At 36.5% G+C, this 26,187-nt stretch overlaps 2 protein-coding genes across 7 annotated transcripts in view; both read right to left on the reverse strand.

Moving 5' to 3' along the window:
- bru3 (CUGBP Elav-like family member bruno 3) overlaps positions 1-26,187 on the reverse strand; it is a 704,578-nt gene that overhangs the window by 510,695 nt on the left and 167,696 nt on the right. The gene's annotated exons all lie outside the window — the stretch shown is intronic.
- Positions 1-26,187, reverse strand: part of LOC110829673 (CUGBP Elav-like family member 3) — a 443,424-nt gene that overhangs the window by 33,352 nt on the left and 383,885 nt on the right. The window lies entirely within an intron of this gene.

Raw genomic sequence — 26,187 nt, forward strand, 5'->3', positions numbered from 1 at the left:
AGGTCTATGCAATGAAGTTTGCTTCCAGAAGCACGTTTCCTCCTCGTTAACTGACCAACGCTATGGACATAGCCTCACTCGATAAATTCATATCAGTCAAATTTGTAAACATATTTCGTTACAAATCTTAAAATTTCCTGCCATTATATACTATACTGTTATACGTGATTCCATTCTTTTGCCTATGCAATTTCATAGATCCTTATTTCACTTCGTCTTTATTAGGTTAAACATTTTCCTTCAGCGCTCTACTTCCGAAGAAATTCAGTCTATGCACCAACTTCTTGTACAGTCAGAAACAAAATATCAGACTCGTATACAACTAGCAAAATTAAAATTTTGTCTAATTTAATCGTTAGGTTTGTAGGTAGGAGACATGACAGAACATTCTGAACCGAATGGTAACCAAAAATTTTCCAGGATTTTATATGAAAAAAAAGTAGTACTAAAGTTTCTGTACAAATTTCATCTTTCTCCGGTCACATTATTAAGGGTACAAATTATAAATGCCTCCGATAAACTAATTTCACCTAGAACAGAACAACAAACGTCTCATCTGCAAGATACTAACCACCAAAATATTTTGTTGGACAAATTTTGCGTTCAGATACAAATTTTGCAATGTTTTGAAGCAAAGAGACTGAATAAAATCGTTATACTTATTTCTTTCTAAGTCTGTGATTCAGTGATGATGAGTCAACTGCAACGTACTTCGTTTAGTATGAAGCATTTAAAATTACTTTCAAAACTGGAATTTCTTTTTAGCCACTAGAAACATAAATTTCACACTACAGGCTCTATCAATGTAGTTTAGTTCAACTCGCATCTATTTCCATGCACCATGTTCAAAGTAATTTCTCCTCAGAAAGAATATTTAAGTGGGCTTAAAGGCCCTTTGTAATTCAGCGTGGAGTGCCTTCTTTCGTATCTTCATCTAATACTACGTTTCTTACGTTCATTCATTCTTTCGTACGCTTACCTCCCTGAGTTTCTGCCTTATTCCTTTCCCATTCCTTTAAAATCTGAACAAAAATAAAAATATCAGCAGTGAAGTTATGTTAACATTTTGTCACCCACATAACTAACAAATTAAGAAAGCTGACTAATGGTAGCATCACTTCAAAATTTAACATTGTGCCATTTAGTATTTTTACTGACAACACTGTCAGTCACAAATAATACACACACAGGAACTTGGTCACAATCAGTTTTCTAATATATATTCGGATCGAATTTGATCAAATTGAAATAAGAAACATCCGAATTCTACTGATATACGTTTTTGCCAACCGGTGGAAACATACGGATTATTACATTTCATCCATATTTTCAATCGAAATTGCTCTGAAATTTTTAACACACCATTAGTTAATATCAAAATTACGGTCTCTGAACTTAACCTGTTTCAATAATCTATAAAAAATAAAATAAAAATATAATCCCTTAATGGATTGAAATATTCAGTACCGAATTAGTCGCATTAAACACTCATAAAAACCAATCTCTTCCATTAATATCAATTGTACAGTCTCATAATCGATACGCGTAGTCCTTTTCGTGGTGTTGAACATGTTACTATGGATTCTGACCATTAATTTGAAGTCAAGTGCAATTTAGGTTTTCAAACAAAGTTGGATGCAATCCATTAGATGAGGGATTAATTTAGATCTCATGAAACGAGTTTCAAATATACGTAAAAGCATTACAAGCAAATACAATCATCAAAGAGAAGTTGTGTAATGTGCCTTTCCTCATTGCGGTAATGCGGCTGGGACAAAATCATGAACAGTTTATGAGCAAGTGAAATTACTCAGGACAGACAATGTATACACAGACTTACAAACAAACGAACGTGAGGGCTGGAAATGGAAATAATCTAGCTATACGGTTACCAGAGTGTAACCTTTAGATTAAATATATTTCATGAAACAGGTTTTTTTTAATATTTCTCCGATTAAACCTACAACACAGATAAGTGGTGTTAAGTTACCAGAATGTTTCAGCCTTCCGCATAAAATTTTATTAACTCATCCGCAAATTGTATATTTTCTCAACTTTGTCTGTGTACGTGTATGATTGGTCAGCGAATATGTGAAGCTGACGAGAAAGAATAATTTGACTGTGTCATCAAATTGGTTGTAGTTCCTTACACTTGCATTGTTATTGCTGCAACTAGGCCAACTAAACTACAGAAATGTTGTTAATAACGTATTAGGTAATTAATGACCTTTTCAAGTATTTGTGTACGCCAGGTCGTAAATACTCTAATTTATTTTATTTCATTCCAAGGGTAATAATACTAAGTAATCACTCTCGAATTAACTATATGTTCAACGTATTAATTAACTAATATGTTAGGTTGTATAATGCATATGGATGTGGTGGATAAAAACTGAAATTATTTTAATTTATATTATCTGCATTTTCATTAGTCATTACTGTGATTGAAATAAAATGCGTAACGTTATTTTTAACTGTGTCAGCTGTGTTACTCCTGTTAACACTTTGAAAAACGAAAATTCTGTTTAATTTCGTGGTTTACTAGAGGCGTATCCCACAACTGGCTGGCTACAACGCCTGGCAAGATTGAGCTGGCTAGAGATGCATTTTATCTGACCGATTCAGCACTGCTCCAGTTTATGGAATACCAGTAAGATAACATTTGGCATGCATAAATCATATCCACTACGCAAGCCACGTGTCGTGACCTTATCTTTCTTGATTCATCATCCTAGTTAAATCGGGCGAGGAGTATAAATTGTAAAACTCGTCATTATGTAATTTCTCCATATTTTTTTATAAGTCTTTCCTTACATGTGTTATATTCAAAGTATCCAGAATCTCATAAAACATACGTGACTGCATATAAAATGTGATATTTTAACACCTCTATCAAATTACACTTTTATAAAAAAATCACTTAATCAAAATTAATTTGTTCTTATGCTCCTATGTTGACTTTAATACATTTCCTGTTTTTTCCCCCTAACATAAAACACGTTTTTTACATTTTTGGTGCGATAGTGACATAGAAAAGTTAATACAGAACTCCAAATAAATGCAAAGTGTTAGTGCTTCTTTCCAGAAATACATTTTCCACAATGAAATCTGTACTAAAACCACACAGCAATCACTCAGGCCAAAACCGCAATACAAACCCACATCAAAGGCGAGGGCGAAGTACCAGCTTCAAACCCCAGCTCTTTGAATAGTCAACCCCCTCTCGAGCAACAATCCCCCCCAAGCACCCCCCCCCCCCCCATTCAACACATTATTTGACTGCAACTGTGGCCCTAGCTACAGCGCAAATGCAAGCAGACCGGCCAATGAAATGAGGCCTTATTCTGTGACGTGCCCCCTTCACCTCACGGCTCCCAGAAAGGAATGATAGGTTTTTAATTGCGGTTTAATCTCGAACCAAAAAGGAAAGGGTTCGTGCATGTGTGGAAAGAGAACAATAGACACTGGATCAAATATTTTATTGGGATGGTGAACAGCCTTCCTAGGAGTACGCCATAACATTACAGGCTTCAACAGGACTCAAGCAAGTGGCACTAATAAGTGGCAGTGTTCATTACAACGCTGAATATAATAGAAACAATATCTAAGGGCTTTTGTTTTAATGGCGTATATTGAGCCTGGCTAACTGATGGCACTGAATGCGACAGAGGCCACTGGGGTAGGCCCGCTACAGAGCTGTACAGAAGAGTTCGCGTATGAAACAACCGCACCCTTGAGTTCAGATCAGCTCTACGTCACTTATGCAACTTCTTGAAAACTGAGGCAAACGAATATACACAGTCTTCTCATCCCAAAAGTACAGAAGCAATTTCGAACATCATTTCTTAGCTTTATAGCAACTTCTTATGTATTGCAGTGTAATACCTAGGTTTCCGGGCAATCGAGTTTATCCTGATAAACGATAAACAGCAGTGGGAAAGAAACCCCACAATTTCGAGTATGTATACACCTATTCATCAACTGCATTCTTTGCGTTCTAGTATACATCACTGGCTCTACCGATCATTTATTGCAGAAAGAAATGTACTGTTGAATATACAGAGTGATTAACATTCCCTGTGTACACACACTACCTAGGTGGAGCAAGTTAGTTGTGTATTGTGTGTGTGTGTGTGTGTGTGTGTGTGTGTGTGTGCACTCTCGCGCGTGAGTGAGTACGTTCGTGCGAGCACAGATTCGTTTTAATTACTTCCGACTTCCAATACTTGTTTTTCTTAAAGGTGCACAGGGACATTTGAATCACTGTGTAGAAGCCCACTACTGCAAACTAATCACATTGCACATATTCACAAATCAGGCTGCCACAATTCCAAAGATGGAGGCAGTATATTCATCTGAAACGCTGGTATCTACCCGCTGGTCCATACGACGTTACTGCCCAGAAGACCTTTATCGACACAACACTGCGTTCACTGATAAAGTTGAACGCAAATGTTACTTTCTGGCTCCCGGCTGAAACCGCGTGATTCTCCACCAAGCTCTACAAGGTTTGCTCGACACGAGTCAAGCATCGGTCCATAGAAATAAAATAAATTTACTTAAATTTTACCAGTTCCTGCAGGAAGCCGGGAAGTGACAGCTGCGTTTAACTTCATCAGTGAACCCACTGCATTGTATAAATAACGTTACATTTTAGAATCGATAAGAGTTCATGTTTTTTTCATATTAGCATGAAACCTGCTGGGATGGGATGGTTAGGAAGCAACAAAAGAATAATTCTGCGGTAAAGTCAGTGTTCAAATGGCTACATCTACTTTAGTAATAAACAAAACTTTCCAGAAAAACTTAAGAATGCTCCCTTCTTTAAAGTATTCAAACCCGAAGGTACTTATGCAGACTAATACCCGTGCTACCAGACAAAAGGATCGATAAAGGGAAACTTGGCTAAAACAAAAGGAAAAATGCTTAATGCCCCTATAACCAAGCATTTAAAACATAGGCCTATACCTAAGGAAACGAAAAGTACGATGTCATAGAAATAACATACTTCCTGTGAAGGCTTTAAAAATCGAAAACTAATATCTTATTTTATCAATCACAGATGATGAACGTATGACGACAAGTGGTATTCGTATTTACAGTTAAACAAAACTTAATATTTTTTGCAGTGTGACGTACGCATATATTACTCATCGCATTGATGATGGAGACAATAACCACCTCCGAAATGTCGGTCAACTTCTACGAGACTTCACGGCACAGCATCCTAAAAACTATCGTCTCCATACGCCCCACTGTGAGAAACTGAAATCCCACCAAGCTCATTATCTTGCATCTATTCAAGATATTTTCTGATTGTTACTGGGACCACAGTTAATTACAGTGTGATAATCCGCTTGTAGTCATATAGCGTACCAAATTAATCTGGTCCACGCTCTCACACAATTTTTCTTTAAGAGACATCTTAATATCATTCTCCCATCTATGCTTTTGTCTTGCAAGTGGTCCATTCTTTTCAGGTTTTTCTGTTGCCTTTTAATTCTCATAATTTCCATGAATTCTACGTTTTCAATTCATCTCACATTCGTTTATTTTTAATCCAAACTGTCTTATACGTGACGAACAGTACATTATAAAGCTAATCATTATGTAACTCCAGACATTCTCGTGTCACTTCATTTTTCATGCGTGAAAATATAATCAGTTCCTTGTTCTCTACGTTCTTTTCTTGGGCTGAATATCAGTTTTATATAAACTAGAAACAACGGTTTAATAATTATCTTTGTGTATTGTTTGTGCAGAGGAAGAAGAACAAATACATTAAATTAACAGGTACCTTAATGATTATCCACAATTCGTACAAATAACTACAAGAAATACCCCACCCTGAGGCAAGGCGTGATTTTTTATTTCGACGCTGGCAGTACATTTAGAATATGTACAGAACACTTGAAAGTTCATTCTCAAAGTGGCAGTGTCCCCGAGCAGGTGACGTGTCCCGCTGCGGGGGGGTGGGGGGAGGGAGGAGTGACGGATAACAACAATTTCCGGGCGTCCTCAGGAGTCCATCATCAAAGTAAAGGAAAGAGAGGAAGACTGCGCAGACAGTGATGAACTATGGGGGGAGTGAGGAAACGCAAAGAGGGGAATACTAAAGATATGTAATATTCATACAGCGGTTCCAGTTGTTAGGTCATCATTCTTTCATTATTGACACTTTCCCCATTAACGTTTGTGGAGTGTTAAAAGAGTGTCACATTTCACAAAGTTACGCCGAACAACGTGATGAATATTTTCTGTGGGAGGAACATTTGGCTGATTTTCAGTTCATCAATCCCTTTAACTACAGCAGATATATCTTTCCATTTCACTTATATACATCGCCAGAATGCCTCAAAATATGAAATTCTATGGCTGTGGTAGAGATAAAATACCCTACACCCCGTAAATGTAGTCGAATAAACTCCTATGTCTCAGATTTTATTACACCCGTAAACAAAGAAACAGAGCCATGGGAAAAGAGAGAATAAACGGAAAGGCAAAAGGAAAAAGGGACAACTAAAACGACGAAAAACCCTTTCTTACGTGAGAACTACTGTTGACTGGGGAGCAATTTCGAAATGTTTTAAGTGTGTTGTAAAAGGGACGTTCAAGGGGGGAGGAGGGGAAAATAAAAACTAAAAACTGCAACGTTTCCATTTGGTTAATGAAAAACAACGTCTGTTTAAGCCTTCTACAACCCCGCCTGAAGCTCTTCCATTTCTTTCCGTACTTTGCTTTTGGTTACTAAAAATCTCATACCAAACCTTCATTTACCATTTCACTTCCTTCCACTCCGAAAAAATACACCCCCCCCCCCCCCCCGAGTTTTTTCTAAACAGCTTTAACTTGTGGAAAATTTCACCTCACGTTTTATCGACGTAGTAAAAATTCATTCCCTTCTTCCTACATCCCTCACCCCACCCTTTCTCTGTTATCCAGTTTCCGCTTTGAGTTCGAGATAACAGTTCCCCAACTTCAAGTGGTTTCATCGTTAATTTTGTACCTGACTGAGAAATAATATTTTGAAAAGCTTTCATAAGAACTCTGATAAGTGCCTCAATGAGCTATCCAAACATAGGGCTAACTTGTTACACATTGAGCCCTGATTATAAACAGAGATAGGACCCATGTTCTTTAGGTAAACGCTATCAAAAGTTTTGTTTGGTTGCACAGAGAAGCCTGGCTGTCCAGTATTCAAAATGATACTCAATGAAAAAATTCGATAGCTAGATTATAAAGTTAAATGAGAACACTTGTTTCAAAATGCAAAGCAGGAAGCTACAGAAGCATGCTTAAAATAAAAATATTTTATCCAGTACAAAGCACTTAACGTGCCCTTGCATGGTTTGGCATTCGCGTTTTAAAGAGAACAAAATTGTCGAAGGACCCTTATTTCACAAGTAATTCAAAGCGAAGGAGGTTTAAATCAAGCCATTTTTATATATTTCAGTATAATTCAAGAAACATTGCAGTAACGTTTAGTGAGCCTTTATGGACATTTTTCAGTGGTTTGTGGATATGTTATCAGATGTACTAGCCCATAAATACAGACCTCAAATTCATGACTTTACTATGAATCAATTATAACTATGGCATAGGAGTGCACGAAGAAGTTTAACGAATAATTTCTCACACATACATGTGCGTTATTAGTTAGACATAAACACCACTGTGATTTTTGACCTCTGAAATTATTTGGAAATCTTTAAAAAATCATTTTCAATAAGCATATTTTACTAAGCAAGTATTCCAAAAGGATTGTCACTGTCTGATAAAGAAAGAAGCGATATTATTGATATTTTCTATATATCACATTACGGAGAGGACGGTTACAGGATCAAACCGTGTCCGTGAGGCTCAGCACGTGTTAGTTTCTGCGAAATGCATTTATAATTATTAAAGTTCAAAGATATAATCGTCCTATAGATATGCGCTTTTCCGAGAATGGCAGAGTTTTGTGGTTCTATGACGGATTCTTTTTCACGGACGTCAGCTAGATACTACTGAAACGTTGGTGATAAACATCCAGTTGCTAGCCTTCGCATTCCACACGCGCTCTATTTTGTTTCCATTGTTATTATTATTGTTATTATTATTATACATTTATATTGAATGTAATTTATATTAGTTGCATTATATATATATATATATATATATATATATTCCCCTTCTCTCCTCCATTATTCACCTCTGGCCAACAGCGTGTTATCAATTTAATTATGTAAATTCTCTGATCTAGTACCTTCTACGTTTTCAATATTTTCTTTTCATTTAATCTATATTACTTAATTTGTCTTAACTGTTATTACAAAGATATTGATGTATTCAGTAGCAAGTTGCCGTTATGTATAAATGTCCACTACAGTCATGTAAATGTTTTTGATAATCTCTCTTTTATTATCTTTCTGTATTTATTATTGTGTCCTTCTCTCGTGCTGCATCTGTAATTGGACGGCTGGCTGTTGATGCAGCACTTTAATAAAAAGAATTGAATTGAATAATAATTTTAACTGTTAGTACCTTATCATAGTTCCAAACAAATCTTAAGCTATTTCAATTTCTTCCATATTTTGTTTTCATGTCCTGATCGCAGTGTTTTAGCTTCAAACGAAATTTGTAACAGACCTAATATTAGCATGTCTGAGAACAAACATTATAGAAAATATTTTGTTGAAATCGATTGATCGGTTACAACTTTTGCTAACTTCAGCATTATGATGTACTTTGTACTAGAATGTTTTACCATATTGTACGTACGATTGGATTGTTTATTTACATTTCATTTAATCATCTTGTGCTGATTATGTAATTGGCTCGTGCAACTGTTGAGTAAGCACGTTAAAATAAAGAACAGAATTATTATAATCAAAATTATTATCATCTCTATCATAATTATTATTATATTTCAAATTACAAATCGTAGTAATAATACGTGTAATTTAAAAGCAATGATGCTGCTCGAACATAAGCTGGTAATACAAAAAATGAGGGAAAGGGAAAATTTGAAAACATGAAAAATATACTTCCCATCACACCTTTGATAAAACCTCATTCCATTTTCGTTTCACGCTTAAGACTCTAGCTCTCGTACACTGTCTGAGGAAGATATAACATTCTTGGAAAATTTATTATTGTGACATTTCACAGAGTATGAAAACATCTGAATCAGGAACCGCCTGCCTCATGCCCACAGGTATATTGGGACCTTCGGAAGATTTCTGGGGTGCCTGCGAGAATTTTAGAATATTCACAAAGAATTTTAAAGTATTAATTTCTTAACTGTCCGATAATTTCTCAATCACTCGCGACACTATACCTTGAACCAGTCGGTGTTGTGTAAGTAAAAACACACACGTAACCTAATTATTTCAGTTTCTGTGTTTTCTTTTAGTAGATTCTTACGGTGTCCGACATAAATTGAGTTCGTCCTAGATGTACGAAATCCAACAAATGGCTGACGATTGCAGGTCTGAATAAATAAATTTAGTACTGGGTTCATATAGATCTGATTGCTCGAATGAATAATATTCCACCGTGATTTTTCAAATATCTGAATCTAAAATTTAACTTTACTTACCTGAGAATTAGAATATATCTACAGTTTATCATTTTAGTTGAAATATAATGGTTGGTATATGTATTTAGATGAACAGAATGCTAGGTACAGAATATTTAACGTAACAATATTTTGAGAAATTTCAGACTCTGTGTTTCATAAACTTGAACAAACTTAACTTTAAACGCTGGTTTAGGTATTATCAATCTGGGGATTGCAACTTGGGATTCGCAACGTTTTGTGGGGATTAAACACAGGCCGTAGGAGGCTATGTTTCCCTGTTCACATCTAGGATTAAACACGCGCCACTTCTGTATTCTGAAAACTCAAATAAATTAACAAATGTATAAAAATAAATGCAAGGTTCCAACATCTCAAGAGTCAGTGAGTCATTACGCTCGAAAAGCATATCCTAGGGTTTATCAAGATACTTAAGAGTGAGCTTAAACATTCTCTATTATGACAGAATCGGCCGTTGTTTTGCTAGTCCATTTCCTATTGTTCGGCTTGAAAAGAGAATCAGCAATTGTGAGAAATGGTTTGCAAACCGGAGTAGGAGTAGGAAAAGCCGATAGAACTCATAGAACGTTCATGACAAACAATGGACGACCCCTTTTACGACGAACTAGACTGGTACAGTTTCCGGTAATCCTCTTGACGTCATGGAAGAGACAGGAATTGCGTTAAGGTTTGAGAAAGATCACTACGCTCTGAGGAATGGGGTGCACGGAAATTACTGGCAGGAGACAGGATGTTGTGTGGACGAGGGTGGGGGTGGGGGGTGAGCTGTTCATAAAGGAACTGTAAAGCAATGACACTTCAACACGGGACAGAGCAGGGATCTCGAAATTTTGGCTTATATTTGCTGTCAAATCTAACTTACTTCATTTCAGGTTCTCACGGTGACTGTTATAAAGATGACTTCTGGTATAATGTACCGCGCATTCTCGTGAAGTTTAACGACGTCTCAGAGGTGCTTACTGCCGTATGACGCTGAGTCATCATCGCAGTCATTTTCATGATCTTATTTGCTTTACATCTTATATGATTAGTGAGTATTACAGATATCTTTAGAGATTCACATTTTATAGTTTTCTTATCCAAGGTTTCAAACTTCTTTAAACGTCTTGTGTGTGTGTTTGTGTGTATTTTTTCATGTACTGGTTAACATTCTAAAATATTATTTAAATGCCAATGTTATAAACATAGACCTATTAGTACTTCTTTTCCTTGTGCTAGTAAGGTTGTAATAGTATTTTCAGACGAAGAAGAAATAATTAAATATATATACATACATATATACACCCGATATGTACATACATACATACTTACATATCAGTACTAATAAGTTGTGTAACTGTAAATATAAAAACCGCCTGTCAACAGCACTGCGGTTGTAAGATTACAAAGTTTGTTCCAAAACTTTCTTTCATAGAAACTGCTGTTAAAATTACAGCAACATTCTATGAATAATACCAATAATATAATACAGCACATCATCAGCCCCTAATTGTCTAATAATCGAGGCAGAACATTCCTGCCAAAATTCAGAACACGTTCAAGATAACACACAGCAAAGGAATCCAAAAGTTGGTCGATGAAATATTATCATAGAGACAATTTAAACGTTTTACGACAAATTCAACTGTAATAAGAAAGTTACATTTAAAATCAAAAATACTGCAACAATTAATTTTGCTGCTTTCGGAAATTACTATTTGGTTTCAAAAATTAAAACAAAATTAGACAAGTGATTATTCACATTTCAGTACAACAACGTCATTATGTAAAAATTATATAAACTAAATCCCAAAAGGGATAATTTTTAAGACTATCCCGTATGTAGTTGCTCTAAGTCTATTATTAAAGGAAATATTTCTTAATTTCTGAAAGATAATCAAAAAAGTGTGTGAACTAGAACAATCGAAATTCTTCTGAGATGAGTCACGTGCATCACTTAAGTTAGATTAAAATTTCAACAAATGTAAGCCGAGTGTATAAATTCCATTTCAGATTATTATTTTTCACTTCCCAGAAACCTTTCGAAGTGCCAATTACACAAGTATATCAATTCCGACGTCCCGCATAGGCAATGGGAAGAGCAGGGGATTGGTTGATACACGATCCCGACAGGAGTTTCCATGGCAACCACCAATCCGCTTATTATAGCCGGCCATTAGTACGAACCGTTTCGCTACGTTCGCTTTTTCACCTAACCTCCCTCCACACTTGAAATAATACCTCCAATTAGTGCAGTAAAAAATATCCTACTAAACAATTTAGAGGCATAATTCCGAATATCAAGTACTCTTTAATGTTTTCTGTAATGATTCAACTTTAACAGGATCTACTAGTAGTTCGCATCAGCCAGTCAATGAGAAAAATAAATTCACTCTCACTCGAGAAGATAAAATACATAATAATTCATGTTCTCTCAATAAGTTTATATTAGGTAAATAAGTTACCGTAAAGGCAAATAATTAAACCTGTATGTGACACAGTCACTACATTCAACTGGGTGCGCCAGAACTTAATTTTGGACACTCATCATTGCCAGACTTTTTCTCCAAATACGACGTTTCGGAAGTTTGATATGTGTCAAGTAGCAAAGTACGGGCCGTCCCTCTTCATTTGGACCCCTTCGACGAAGCTACTCGTTGTCACAAAAATGGAGACTGCACAAAAATACCATCTTTACAAGCTCTGACACTCCGGTAAACTTCTACCAGACTACAAGGCGCTACAACCCAACAGACAGCCATCTTCGTACTCACCGCCGTGAAAATCTCATATCTTTATTACTAAGTTGTTTTGAGAAAATAATGATAATAATACCGTGAGAATGATAATGTACTGTGAAGTATTATCCTTTCATCCTCCTTGAGATACTGACAAAAATCATGAAAATATCTCAGTCGGGGTAACCAGTTTTCGGGCCGAGATTGGAACCCAGAAGCTTCCAAATACGAAGCAGGAATGCTTCCTTGGGTTTTCGCTGTCAGATTTCAAAGTACTAATTCAGCTTTGGTCGATAAGCTGCTTGGTATATTGAAAATTGTCTAATGTTTCTGCAAACATTATAGCTGCCTTCTACAGTAGCGTGTAGAATTTGATGGCGCTAATTGGTGGAGCGGAAGAGCGAGCAGCCATCCAATTAGAGATGAGTACGTGGTTGAGGAAAAGAGGCGATGAAAATTTAAGGGACACGTGGTGAGGAGAAAATTTTGTGTGTATGTCTTATTTTCCTCATGTATGCAACACAACCTCGCTCTATTTAGATCTATCACCAGAGTAATGTACGTTGAAGTACAATTTATGAAGATCGTCATTATTAAATTTTTACCATTCGACAGTATCATCTTTGTCTTATGTCCAAGTACTCTTTTTAACACCCTATCCTCAAACGTCCTACACCAACATTCCTCCCTTTGTGTGAGACACAAGTTTCATGCCCATACAAAACAATATTATCGTTCTATTGGTTACATTTCCAGATTCTTAAACAGGAGACGGGCTCAGAACTAAGTGGTAGCAAGAATTTTTTTTAATTTAGCCCTGTTTCCAAATCTTCTGTGTTACAAGACACAATTTTTATTCTTAGAGCTCTAAATTCCCTATCTGTTCCTCGCATTGTTATTTCATTCGCATATTTCCTTTCAATATCCTCAACAAATCCTAAGGAAATGTCTCGTGTTATCACACCAAACCTCGTAGCACAAAGAAATCATTCGTATTGATTTTCCTCAATTTAAATTAATCTCTTTATATTTGGAAACAAAGTTCAGTTTCTCATAAATCTTACTAAAGAAGCCACAGATCTCTGGTGTACTAAACCAAAGCTTTAGTAAAACAATATTCTTCCACTTAAAGCAATATCACAGAATACCTCAAGTGTACTGATTTATATTTGCTGATATATTTATTTTACTGGTTGCGAAGCAACATGGAATGTTTAATTTTGTAACCAAACATTTCACTTAAGTAAGACAATTCAAACAAATACTCAGAAAACTTAACATCGGATTAAATTTAAGGGAGGAGGAAAACAAAATCAGAATGATGGAAACTACTTCCTGAAACAAACTTCCAAGAAAGTTCTTACGGAATATATTTTTAATATTGGATCATAACCGACCCACTGAGCTTCAAGTGTTTATATCTTTCGTTGTAACCGCTGTGAAGAATAAAATGAGAAACACTACACAGCATTTTGTATTTCTTCGAGGTATAAGAGTGGAATAAAAACTGACGTCACAGAAATATTTTTTTTTCTCGATATTTGTCGTATATATCCTCTAAGGAATGAAAACGTATAGACGTATGAGAAGGGAGTGAGAAGTGGATACAATTAATTTATATGTACACCTAAATTTAATTTGTTCCCTGTATCTTGACTGTAATGAAATTCTGTACTTATAATTTAGGTGATGGGGCAAGTGATTATCATATGCGATATTTTTAAAAGGTGTTTTCGGTCTGGTGATCTTAATAAAATTGTTTAAGGATAGTTCTAGCTTAAGACCGGTAGGAAAGTCGTGTACTTGTACTGATGCCAAAATTTTACTTTATGTTTTCTGCTAGAGATACGTCATTTTTTTCTCATACCGTCTTACAGGTGTATTTTTCAATACAAACATTTCTATTACACAGGGAGGTTTATCTTTCTTTCTTGTCAGAGTCAACTTCTGGCTTATTATTCTTATTATTATTGTCATCTTCATCTTACCACATTTTAGCTCAGTGCATATTCATGTACGTATTTAGCCTTTTTATTTACATCTATCGGTTTAAAACACAAACATTCCAAACTCCTGATAAGACAAGATAAATAATGTTCATTACCCGGCTCTTTAACAAAATGAAACTTTGTTAATTTCGTCACATTTTCATGTTCGCTAAAAATCTAGTATTTAGTTGTATAAATTTATGTTATGATTAATTTAAAAGGGAAATAAATATAGGGCACGCTTATTATCAATCACTCCAGAATCTATTATTTGACTGTCTACTGTATAACAACACAAAGATTAAAATTCATAAATGCAGGTATATAATTATTCTAGTTGTTTTACATGGTTGTATAGTCTGTTCTCCCAAATAATAAGCAACAAGAGGCTGAATGTATTCCCAAACAAACTTAGATACTGGTTTGAAAAAATAATATTTCTTGATTTTAAATAAGTTGCCCATGATGAAGTTAATTGAAGTCGTGATGCAGTGGCAAACTCTTGAGAAGTTGGTAATGTCTATTAGTGTCCATAAAAAGTGAAATTTCGTCAAAAATTCAATGACTGCCAACATCTTAAAGATAAGTTTGTTCCATGAAGTTAGTTAAATACTTGTGAAAGAGGCTGAAATGTCATATTTTAAAGAAACATAACGACAGACCTATACAGCTGTGTAAATACTGTTTCTAATTCAAAGTCTAAAGTGGGCTATAAATAAGTACGCAAGGAGCTTCTGCATGATTAAATGTAATATAGGTACTAGTACTTCCCTTGGTAGAATTTAAAACGTATAGTATAGAATATCTATATCAGGAGATTTGTACAAGTCCCTGAAACTTTGTACATCATGTTGATCTGAGTTCTGAGTTCATGTAATTTTGTGATCACCACTTACCACATGCAAAACCACACGGCATCAAAACCCAAGGCCACAATCAACATCTTTACCATCGTAAAAACATAAGATTGCACATAATTCTTGGCATTTCCTTCGTATTGTAGCTGTGCGTTTTCATATTTTAGACTACATAAGAAATAAATTTATTAATGAATAAAGAATGTTAGTCATTTGAACACCAAATTGGTTTCGATGCACTGATATTTCTGGTTCTTAGTCACAGCTCGAATTTCCAGAAATAACTGATTAAGAGACTACTAAGTTGAGGGAAACGTAGTATAGAGAACTCTGTCACGCTGGAAAGCACTACGGAAGTTTCTGCTTCATTGATTTTCGTTGCGATGCAACACACAGTACATATACATCACTCAGTCAATACAAGAGCGACATAAGCACCAATTTCAGTAACTTTTTCACGTGGTCTCCCGTCAGTTAAACACAAATTCAACATATATTCTATTCCGATAGATGCACGGACGTAACAGCGGTGCTTGCTGCCTCCATCATCAGGGTGATCGCCTTTATGATGGAGGCAGTGGTGGTATAATATGGTTTAATTTTAATAATAAGCCTGAAAATACGAAAAGATTCAACATGTTCGTACAGTTGACAAGAAGACAGTAAATAATCCTAATAAATATTTTTATCATAAGTTAAATGGGGCGTTATCCTAAAATGTGTTTTATATCTCGTCGTACTGCCACGTAGTATAATTTACTAATACTTTAGAAGTTGTCATATAAAGATTTTATGTTTAAATCATAGGGAGTGTATATTTTATTTAAAATCACAAATAATTTACAACAAACTATTATATGATAAATAAAATAATTCATGTATCAATGACATTAACTAAAACAACTTCAAGTTTGATATTCATTTTCTAGCAATTCAATTCAATTTTGTATTGTTAGTGTGCCGCATAAAAAGCCAGACAGCCAATTACATATTCAGCACAAGAGAAAAATAGTAAAAATACAACTAAATAAAAATAATAAAATTGTAAAATAACAATAAGAAAGCAAGACAGACTTTTCGTCTAGTAAGCATGAAAGAAACGAGGTATCGTGATTTAATTACGTGGTTAGACGAGGTTATTTTTAAGGTTACAGTACACATACGAGGCATGTGAACTGATTCAGGGACGTAATTTTGATTTGCTCCGTACAAGACCAAGTGCTAAGTTCTACGGTAATGTGATCAAATCATCGCTTATGAATTACGGTTTAATACTCAAACACCTCCCTTGGTTGCTTCATAAAATATCGAAAGCCATGACGCAAAGTCCTTATTCAGAAGCTTACATTCAGTCAGTAAACCAAGAAATTTCCCACCATGTTATAGCACACGAAGGTTCATTACCGTATTTACAAGAGCCTACTAGTAGACATTGAACTGAGTCATGTGAATCAAATCGACACACTCACAGACTCTTTCTTTAACATCCATTTTAATAGTTTACACCCCCTTGAATATAATAATCCATGTGCCCCAAGAAGTCTGTTTTCTTCAGGTTCCGCTATCAAAATTTTCATTTTCATTTTTCCCATCTCATACTCCTACATTTTGTCACCCTGTCTACGCAGTACAGAAATAAAATATTTTCATACGCTTCTATAATGTAACATAAACCACGTGTAGGTACTGCATCCGATACCACAACTTCACCTTTACCAACTCACGTTTATACATAGAAAAACATTTAACTTTAATTCGAATTATGAAGTCGATACAGAAACAACGCAATATAAATTTCCATAGTTTTAAAGCGTTGGTACACTCTTGTATGAAACAGTGAGGCGGCTGGACAAGCCCGCTAGCTAGCTGCGCTGCGAAGTTAATTATGGACGAAATATCTTTGTTTATTAGACGACGTCGGAACAGCAGCCCTGTAGCATAGCGGAAGAGGGAGGGGAAGAGAAGGCATGTGAAATTTTCCAATTCAAACTGTGCAGCATGCCTTGCCTCTGTAACATCACCCTCCCACGGTGACCCCATTTTTCACATTCCAAAAATACTAGCATACACTCTGCCTCGTCTTATTATGCTGTCTTACTTCTGGTAGGGTGTTCTGATCAGTTTCGTTGCCTAATAACCAGTAATATACTGTACTGTAACTTAAATTAAAACCGACACATGGACCAGTTTTCGTTATGGGAATCTTGTAATGGAAACAACTCAGTCTCATAAAGAAGAGAAGAATTCATACAACAGTAGTTGAACAACTGAAGGAAAGGATTCACTAAAAAGACTTCAGCGTAGATGAGAGGATAATACTGAAAAGTATCTTTAGTTAAGTGTGGGTGTAGAGACTAGATTCATCTGCCAACCTTTCGAATCCATAGGGCGGAGATTACATGACAGCCCTGAAGATGGAGAAATTTACAGTGGACGTCAGTGTGTGGAAATATGTGACTTAAATAATGATATAACACTACAACAAACTGATGATTTTAAACCGCAATCCATCTTGAAATCAGAGCGTTTAGATGCTATATCGTGTTAGTGATGACAAGCCTTCGCCTTTTCAAGTTGTATATTATATTTTCTATTTTTCAAATTGAAATTATGTGGAACGTTTCGGTCAGCGTGAAATTCATGATCAGTGGCTGTCAATAAAACTACGTTAGCACAAAGTGAACAGCGTTATTAGACCTTAATTTATGATCTATATTAACCAACAGTGCGTGATTATGGCCAGGAAATAGATACTTCTAACAACCACGGACTAGCCAGTGAGATGGTATGTAGTAATTAACATGTCCCCATTCTCACCTCACCTATGTTAATAACGGCCAATCACATTTCTACGTAAAATTACCAACCAATCAGATAGAGGGTTACGGAAGTCTCCTGACGGGCTGCAATTAATTAACGGTTTCGTCTAAAGATCTATATGTGTAAAATATGAAACAGGCAAGTACATTAGGTCTATAACTAAATTCATTAATATGAGAACTCCTGAAGCGAAGGTTACTAAATATGCATGTCAGGAGCGAACCGCTTAAGAGCAGCGTCCGGTTTATTAAGCTGCTCCTCGGTATGGGGTTCTTATTGAGAAGTTGGTAATTACTCGCCTTTAAGAACTCACAGATTCATTACCGCGTGCGCAAGAGCGTTTCTGCAGCCAGTGTCTTAGTCATTAAAATATTTTACCGAATAACCTTAAGGTACGAAATATCGCCGGAGATCCAGAGCTGGTAGGAAGACAATAACAAAATCGATCCTATAAAAGTAGGATACAAAAGCACGGAATCAATTCAACTATTACAGATTAGGGTACATTTAGGCTTCTGTGAACACGGTTATAAACTCTTGTGGCGCTTAAGAACAACGAAGTTCTTTACGAGACTACCAACTGTCAACATGACAAGGAGAACCCTGGACACTGAAGATTGTTGCTATTATCCAATCTATTCACCATTTTACAGGGTATTTACTTCCGTGTACCCGAGACAGATCTTGTCCCTAAGGTACATAGGGCAGCAGCTATTTCCGGGATCCATATTGTTTTTAGCAAGTGCCACATGTATCATATAATTTTATTTTATGACAGCGTCTTTCGAATGATGTATGAAGATCCCAAAATGGCGGTCTTCTGCAGTTCCCTGATGTCATGTTCGCCCGGGATGTTGGCCAAATATTTTCTGAGGCACCTGGAGACAGTTCCTGTAGCTCCTATAACTATTGGGATTACTTTTGCTTTCACTTTCCACATTCTCTGTATTTCTATGAGAAGGTCCTTGTATTTCAAGATCTTCTCAGCTTCCTTCTTATCACATTCCTGTCAGTCGGTACTGCTATGTCAATGAAGAGGCAAGTTCCGTTTTTGTTTCGGATTATAATTTATTATTATTATTATTATCCCATCTCTTCACCACTTTATGGGGTATGTACTTCCATGTAACCGAGACAGACCTTGTCCCTAAGGTACGTAGGGCAGCAGCTATTTGCGGGATACATTTTGTTTTTAATATGTATTACATGTATTATATAATTTTATTTTACGATAGCGTCTTTCGAATGATGTATTATTATCATCATAATCATTATTATAACTATTGTTATTATGCCGTTGTTACAGCAGCAGCAGAAAGTGAGTATATTTGTCTGCCTGGCACTGTACGGAATTATAGATTAGCCTACAGAAATAGAGAATTCAAATTCTCTGCGGTATTGAAATGAAGTGAAAGTGAAATTAGACAAAATTCAAATGAATATTGGCAGCCATGGAAACGCCACCAGGACGTAAATTTACGAGGCATGCAATAATCATAGTTATGTACGGCAACTGGCAGCGCTCTGCGCACACGCTGTGGTCTGCATACCTGTGGAGCTTCCAGCAGGGCGCTCATGCAGACAGCACGTGTAGAGCTCGGATGCTCAGCGTCACCTCGAAATTCTGGGAACCCGCGACATGACATTTCGTTTTTAATCTACCTTCCCTGTTCGCCTAACCATTAGGTGCCCTCAATTTATGTCAAATAACTTAGGACTATGATAATTAGCCTAATCCTGAATTCAAGAGGAATGTTCATACCCTTTCCGCACACAATCCTTACATTTCCACTGCGAGAAACACAAACAAATAAACCAAAATTTCGAAGTTTAACCGCCGAACACGATCAAGTATGTCAACCTACTTCGTACGGTATCTGCTTCGCGTCTCATCGCTCTAAAAGCGGTGAAATTATCCATCCATTTACCCAATCACTCTCCATCCATACATCCACCCAACCATTTTTAAATCCATCCGTTCGTCCTACCTGCCCTCCTTTCATCCATCCACATAAACCATTTCTACATCTATCCTCCTGTCATCCAACCATCCATTGGTCTGTCGCCCAACCATTCCTTAATCCATCCATCCATCCTCCCAATCAACCCATCAGCTGTATGTACGGTAAATCTGCAGGAAATTAAACCCCTGTTATGCTGGTCCCAAGCAACTAACTTGTTGGTATCCGTGACAGCAAGAGAGGTTCCGTTGTTCTCGTTACTATGGGCGACAAGTGCCCGAGGGGTGATGAAGCCCTTGTGCCCTCTATTCGCTTATCCCAGATCGTTTGTTTCAGTTCCTGCAGGCAGGCGTATTCTACACTGTCGACTTCATACAATGTTTACTGAAAGGTTGTCCAACATCGCAATTATCCCGACTGCCGGAGAAGCAGAAAAAGGCTTTGGTGCTTACCGTAATTGAGGGTTCATATTGCAATGGCATGTGGCGATGCAGTCAGTAAAGAAATAAGTCTTGACCTCATCCAAGAATGGGATGAATCACAATTCGCCCTGTGAGACTTCAAATTCTTACGGCACGTATAAAAATGGATGAATTCTGGGGTGAGCCACTATACACCTCTGAAACGTCGGGGAACATCTACCAGAGTATACGGTGCATATTCAAAATTCGCTCTGTGGAAGTTCCCTTGTCAATTATCGATCCAGCTAAACCTATTAGATTGCATGATTGAAAACTTTTTAGTAAGCAATTCATAATATTTAATATCCTTAGATAAAAGCAGGCAAGTAAACCAAAGAAAAAATAAATCAAGGTTGAGTTTGCATCTTTTCAGCTTTTCGAATTAACAAAATGCACAACAAATTGACAACTGCTTTTTAATATTAATTTTCACGTCCTGGGCATTACGTAACTCGCGATAAACCTAAACAAAGCAGAAGGGCACAAAAATATCCTCAATATAACATCTGAAGATCCAATGGCACAATCCTTCCATCGTTTTGTGTTTCCAGCAACGCGTTCAACATTTGTGCTGAATTTACGACACGGAATCCACACAACTCAGCGGTTTAACTGCCTACTCTTAAAGACTTAAACCGTATTCACGCCTCTTATTTCATTGTCCAATCAATAAATTCTCTGCCTTTTTAACAGAGATAATTCTTTTCTCATTCCCTTTACACTGTACTGCGTAATCGAAAGTCTTCTACTTTAAGGAAGCTCATTACTGGTGTTTTTTGCTTTTGAAATTATAGAGCTGAATCCTGCAGAAAGTTCAATAAGTCTTTTAACATATGGATTGATGACTTGAACATGGATTGAAAACAACAAAATGCAGCAACTTTAATGAAGTGAGAGGAATTTCAGTAGAAACGTGACGGAAGTCCCGGCATACTTAATTACATTGCCTTGGCATTTACAGGGACAGGCTGAGTAAAACAACGACAGCCAAGTGGTTCAAACAGAATTTACACGAATCCGCTTCATAGACTGCAATGCTCCTTTAAACCTGCTGCTATGATATCATCAAACACACAAGAAAATTAAGGTGAACAAACAATAGTTCCGTACGTAAGCATGTGTCTAAATGTTGTAAAATTAAACTGATCACTTTGAAATATAGAAGAAACAAACTTTGAGAATAAAAAACTAAACACAACCAAGACAAAAGAAGATCTGCAAGGAATAACCATAATTTTGATGCCGTATGAAAGTCAAAGGAACAAAACTTCAAACTTTGTTTACTTAAATCAAATCTTACCGATGGAATTTCGATACAGCGATAATATGATGTGCTACGAAGCGCGTACATTATAAACTGGCACAAAGTCTGACACCCCTGTTTCACTGTTTGGAGACGAACCGGCTCGCTGCCTCGCTCTGTTTCCATGGTGACAAACCCACGCTCATCCCACTCAAGGTATTGCTCCAACAGGTACTCAAATTACGTAAACATGGGGCCCAACCTTAGGGTTGTACATTTATCATATACGGTACGTTTGATCTGAAATATAAAAAATATACGAATGTGCTTCTAAATATATCATGCAGAATGAAACTAATTCTAAAAACGCACTGAAAAACAATCCAGTTCGTTTTTCAAGATTTTTATGTTTTGTGGTTTATCGAACTGACAAGCGTAAAGGAGTAGAATTAAACAGTGGGTGTGAATTTCTGTTCCTTTTACCTCAACTGTGACGTTCCGTGTCACATACAGTGGTAATGTCGCATGTCCTTGCATCAGTTCCTATGAAATTTCAAAGGGAAGTGAGTTGAAACGAGGCACTTCGGTTACAGAAGTGACAGGCTATTGGGTTCATGACTTGGGCGTGATCCCTGTAAAAGGATTTACCTTTCGCCCCTGCAAGCCGGCCCAGAGTCCACATACCCGCCACTTACATGGTTACCAGCGGGTGGTTCCCCAGAAATAAATTGACTTCCTACCAGCGCCGAGCTTAAGATATTTCTGCACTTAAATTGCACAATATTTAACCCCATATAATTATTTACTATCAAAGACACGGACAGCAAATATTGTCAGAGACGATCTAACGGCTACTTTAAAACAACTATCATATTTACCGTAATTAATTTTGAATTTATTGATAGTTAATATTTCTGTAGTCTTATAAATATACACGATACTAAATTATTTATTAATCACCAGCTACAATAATTACTTTGGATAAGGATATTCTATTTTATAAATTATTTCAGTTCGTATTAGAAAAGAAATAATACAGAGTTGAAAAACGTTATCCATTTTCCCAGTAGCCTGTATGTCTTGTGTGCGACATTATCGATATAAAAATGTATTTACATGTCTCAGATATTTGTAATTAAACACATAAACCATGACGCAAAATGAAAGAATATATCAAGAAGACATTTAACGAAAAGTGTCTGAATTATTCCCTGACAACTTGCTGATTAATTAATAAAAAACATGAAAATATCGTTGTTCACTTACTGTACACCGCACCTGAGCTTATTCCAAAGATACCGATTCGTCCATTAAAGAAAACATTTTGAAAATTTTGAAGGTAGTTTCCCTGGTTTAATATCGACATGTCGGAAAAGAATTCAAACCGCTTCCTTCAAGTAACTTAAAGTCTTTATTTACAATTGTTTGCCATTCACGTGCCCTGTACTCTTCAGTTGGTAGACCAGCGATAAAATGTATAAGAAAAATAGTCTTAATAAAAGAACAGAAAAGACAGACATCGTGGTTATGTTTGCACCTGGAACAGCTGGCCAGTTAACTGTTCTAAGATGTACGGCGTTTCTTAATTGTTACAAGAAACTAAAGTTTTAGTTTCTACGGTTTTGAAAACATATATTATTATTAATATATTACCGTTGTTTTTCATTACTAAATTATGTCACAGGTCTGAGGTAGGCACCTTAGTTTCATGTAATCCACAAATAAATATTAACATTAAACTGTAGTACACGCTTGCATCATCGTACATTATACATGCTGCATTAAATGTAGAACACCAATAATTTAACTGTAAAAGTAAGAATACAATATTGAATTTTACGAGTTATTTGAAAACCTTTCGACCTTTATTTGCCCAAAACTGACTATATTTGTTCGAACACATTTACGTTAAGTAAAGAGGAAAGATTTTTTAAAGTCCATAAAAATGAGATTACGTTTTTTCATCGGAGCCAGTAATAATAAAAGTAGCTCTTAAAATTTTATAAGCTACATTACAAGTTCTTTGTAAGATTCTAAGGAAAAGAAAGAGGTTTGCTGAGAGATAAGAATAAGGATGAAGAATTCATAAAATATATACTTTCGTTGATGGTTGTGATCTCTCAAAAGTTTCCCATCTGGTTGTAATAATTAAAAGATAAAATAAAGTATTAACTACGTAAATATCGACTTAATACAATTTTATCAAACGGCTGTTGTAAAATTCTTAAAATGCTTTTCTAATAAAACTGTATAAAATACAGCCTATAATTTACAGTTACAAATTTACAATAAGCAAACACCTCATTAAAAACTTCGTAAATACGTAACATAGGCAAATACAGAATGTTTGATAAGTCACTGTGTAGTTAACCACGTTTTGCCAATATTGCCAACGCTGCGTCATCACACTGCCACTGCCACTGCCAGTTTCAGTGTTGTCAGGTCGTACATTACTACATAACTGTAACTGCACAGCGACCTTTCGAAGACACTGCATATCCTTCACCGACCACGTGCATTGCGCTGTTAAAGAAGCCAAACAGCCAGCGCAGCAACATTCTGTAGCGTCCTCTTACGGTCTAGTGAAATCACCTTGGTGACTGTATCACCAGTGTCCACCTCATTCATTTTCTAGCGAGTCCCTCTCTCTGGAGAAGCTATTGTTAGGCGGAAAACCAATCAGGCAGAGTAGCTCCCATTGACACGGTCCTTTCCGGTAGCAGTGTCCAAAAAGCCTTCAGTACAAAGAGACTGCTCTGGACTACAACATGGCACACTTGTACCTATTGTATGAAGTTCATACCGTAACTTCATCACAGAAGGGGATGACCATTATCAATGCTGCCGTGGAACATTGGTCACGTGACTTTCAGTGACGTTGCTATGGTTATATGCACGTTACTATGGTTTCGAGGAGATCAGACCATGCGTAACATAACCTCACTTCCCCATACCAGGGTTTAATATCGCTAATGCCAGTAATTCGTCAACGCTAACATATTAAAGGTTGTTATTATTTAATATTACGCAGTTAAAGGCTGGAAAAAAAGTGTCATGACCCGCAAGAGGACTGACAGAGCTGTATCAGGCTACGGATAATTTTCATGATTATATTCGTCCTCGTTTGTTGAGTGTCACTCCAGAGATCTGTATCACTGCCTTTCTTCCCACACGATTATCGAAAAGACGGAACTTTTTCAACAATTTGGTACCATTTACACATTATCTGTGTATCAAACTTCATAAAATTACTACGCATAATTTTTTTGCACTTGCTAACTTCTTGTGAAAGACACATAGGAACTATATTGATTTCTGCATCTTTTACAATTTCAAATTAATATTTTATTGATAACTATAATGTCTAATGAGGTTCTTCGTGATTTGAACTCGTCGTTAAATATTATAAGACCGGTACGATCAAGGAAGATGCGATAGACAGGGCACACACCATGCACAGGAGAGACGAGAAATGTATACAACCATTCGGGACCCATGAAGGAACAAATGACCGGACAGACCAAATCACTCTGTGACTCAGATTTTAAGTAGGCGGAAGGCCTTCGCAACAGAAGCATTTGCAGCATTTAGTCGACTACAGTGAACAGACACTTTCCTTCTGCTCATACATGCACAGAGCTCCAAAACGAGCATGGACGTGTGTCAAGAAGAACAGATGATGATATTCTAAAGGGAACAGATCGTATACAAAACAGGGATTGTTGTTCTATCGTGGTCCATTCTTCCGTGTGCTTTTACATCCGCAACTTTCAATTACTATGCAAATTCCGTACTAGGATGGAGTTACTTTTGCAAGATAAGGATGTAGAAGCTCCTGCATTATATTCGACCCACCAACCAATCAAGCCCAAAGAGAAATATTACCAATTCAGTGATTATTGCCTTAATACTTAAGCCTACACGTTCTTTAAGAAAATTTCAACTAGAGATCACAAAGCGATTACGATGATGATATTATTTAACGCCATGTCATGTTAGTTTCCTTGCCTTGGCATAACGCTCTGAAGTAGCATGCGTGGATCTGAAAATTCCAAGCATTCTTAATCTCGGCACTAGAGAGAGAGAGAGAGAGAAAGAGAGAGAGAGGTGAGTGATCAGTTTTATGCTCCGTCCCACGTACCCTAGATACCAATCTGACAAGAGGCAGGGAAAAAGACAAATTGCTACTGCCCCACGGCCTGGGGGCTCCCAACCAAACCTTCAATAACTTCCCTGCACCTAATCACGATTGGGGAACTTAGGAATTAGAACAAATGAGAGAAATAAACTGCAATTTTGAACAGTCCGGTCTGTTTAAACCTTGAATGCTAAGGCAGCACGGTGTCCGTATACTTCATATGGAACAGCTACTGAAACTATCAGTTTCAGGACATGAAACACGTTTCCTGATATTTTTATGATTTTTGTTAAGTTTCCTTTATTGTATTCATAATTAACGGACACTCACTCATACCACAATCTCACACAAATTAATCATACGTTTTAATTTTTTAACAGAGCCTCGTTTTACCTCAAATTCACGAAGAAATGTAACAATTT

The sequence above is a fragment of the Zootermopsis nevadensis genome, unplaced genomic scaffold (genome assembly GCF_977971745.1).
Source record: "Zootermopsis nevadensis isolate Lab colony 2312 unplaced genomic scaffold, Znev_1.0 Znev_ptg000001l, whole genome shotgun sequence".
Classification (NCBI taxonomy): Eukaryota; Metazoa; Arthropoda; class Insecta; order Blattodea; family Termopsidae; genus Zootermopsis; species Zootermopsis nevadensis.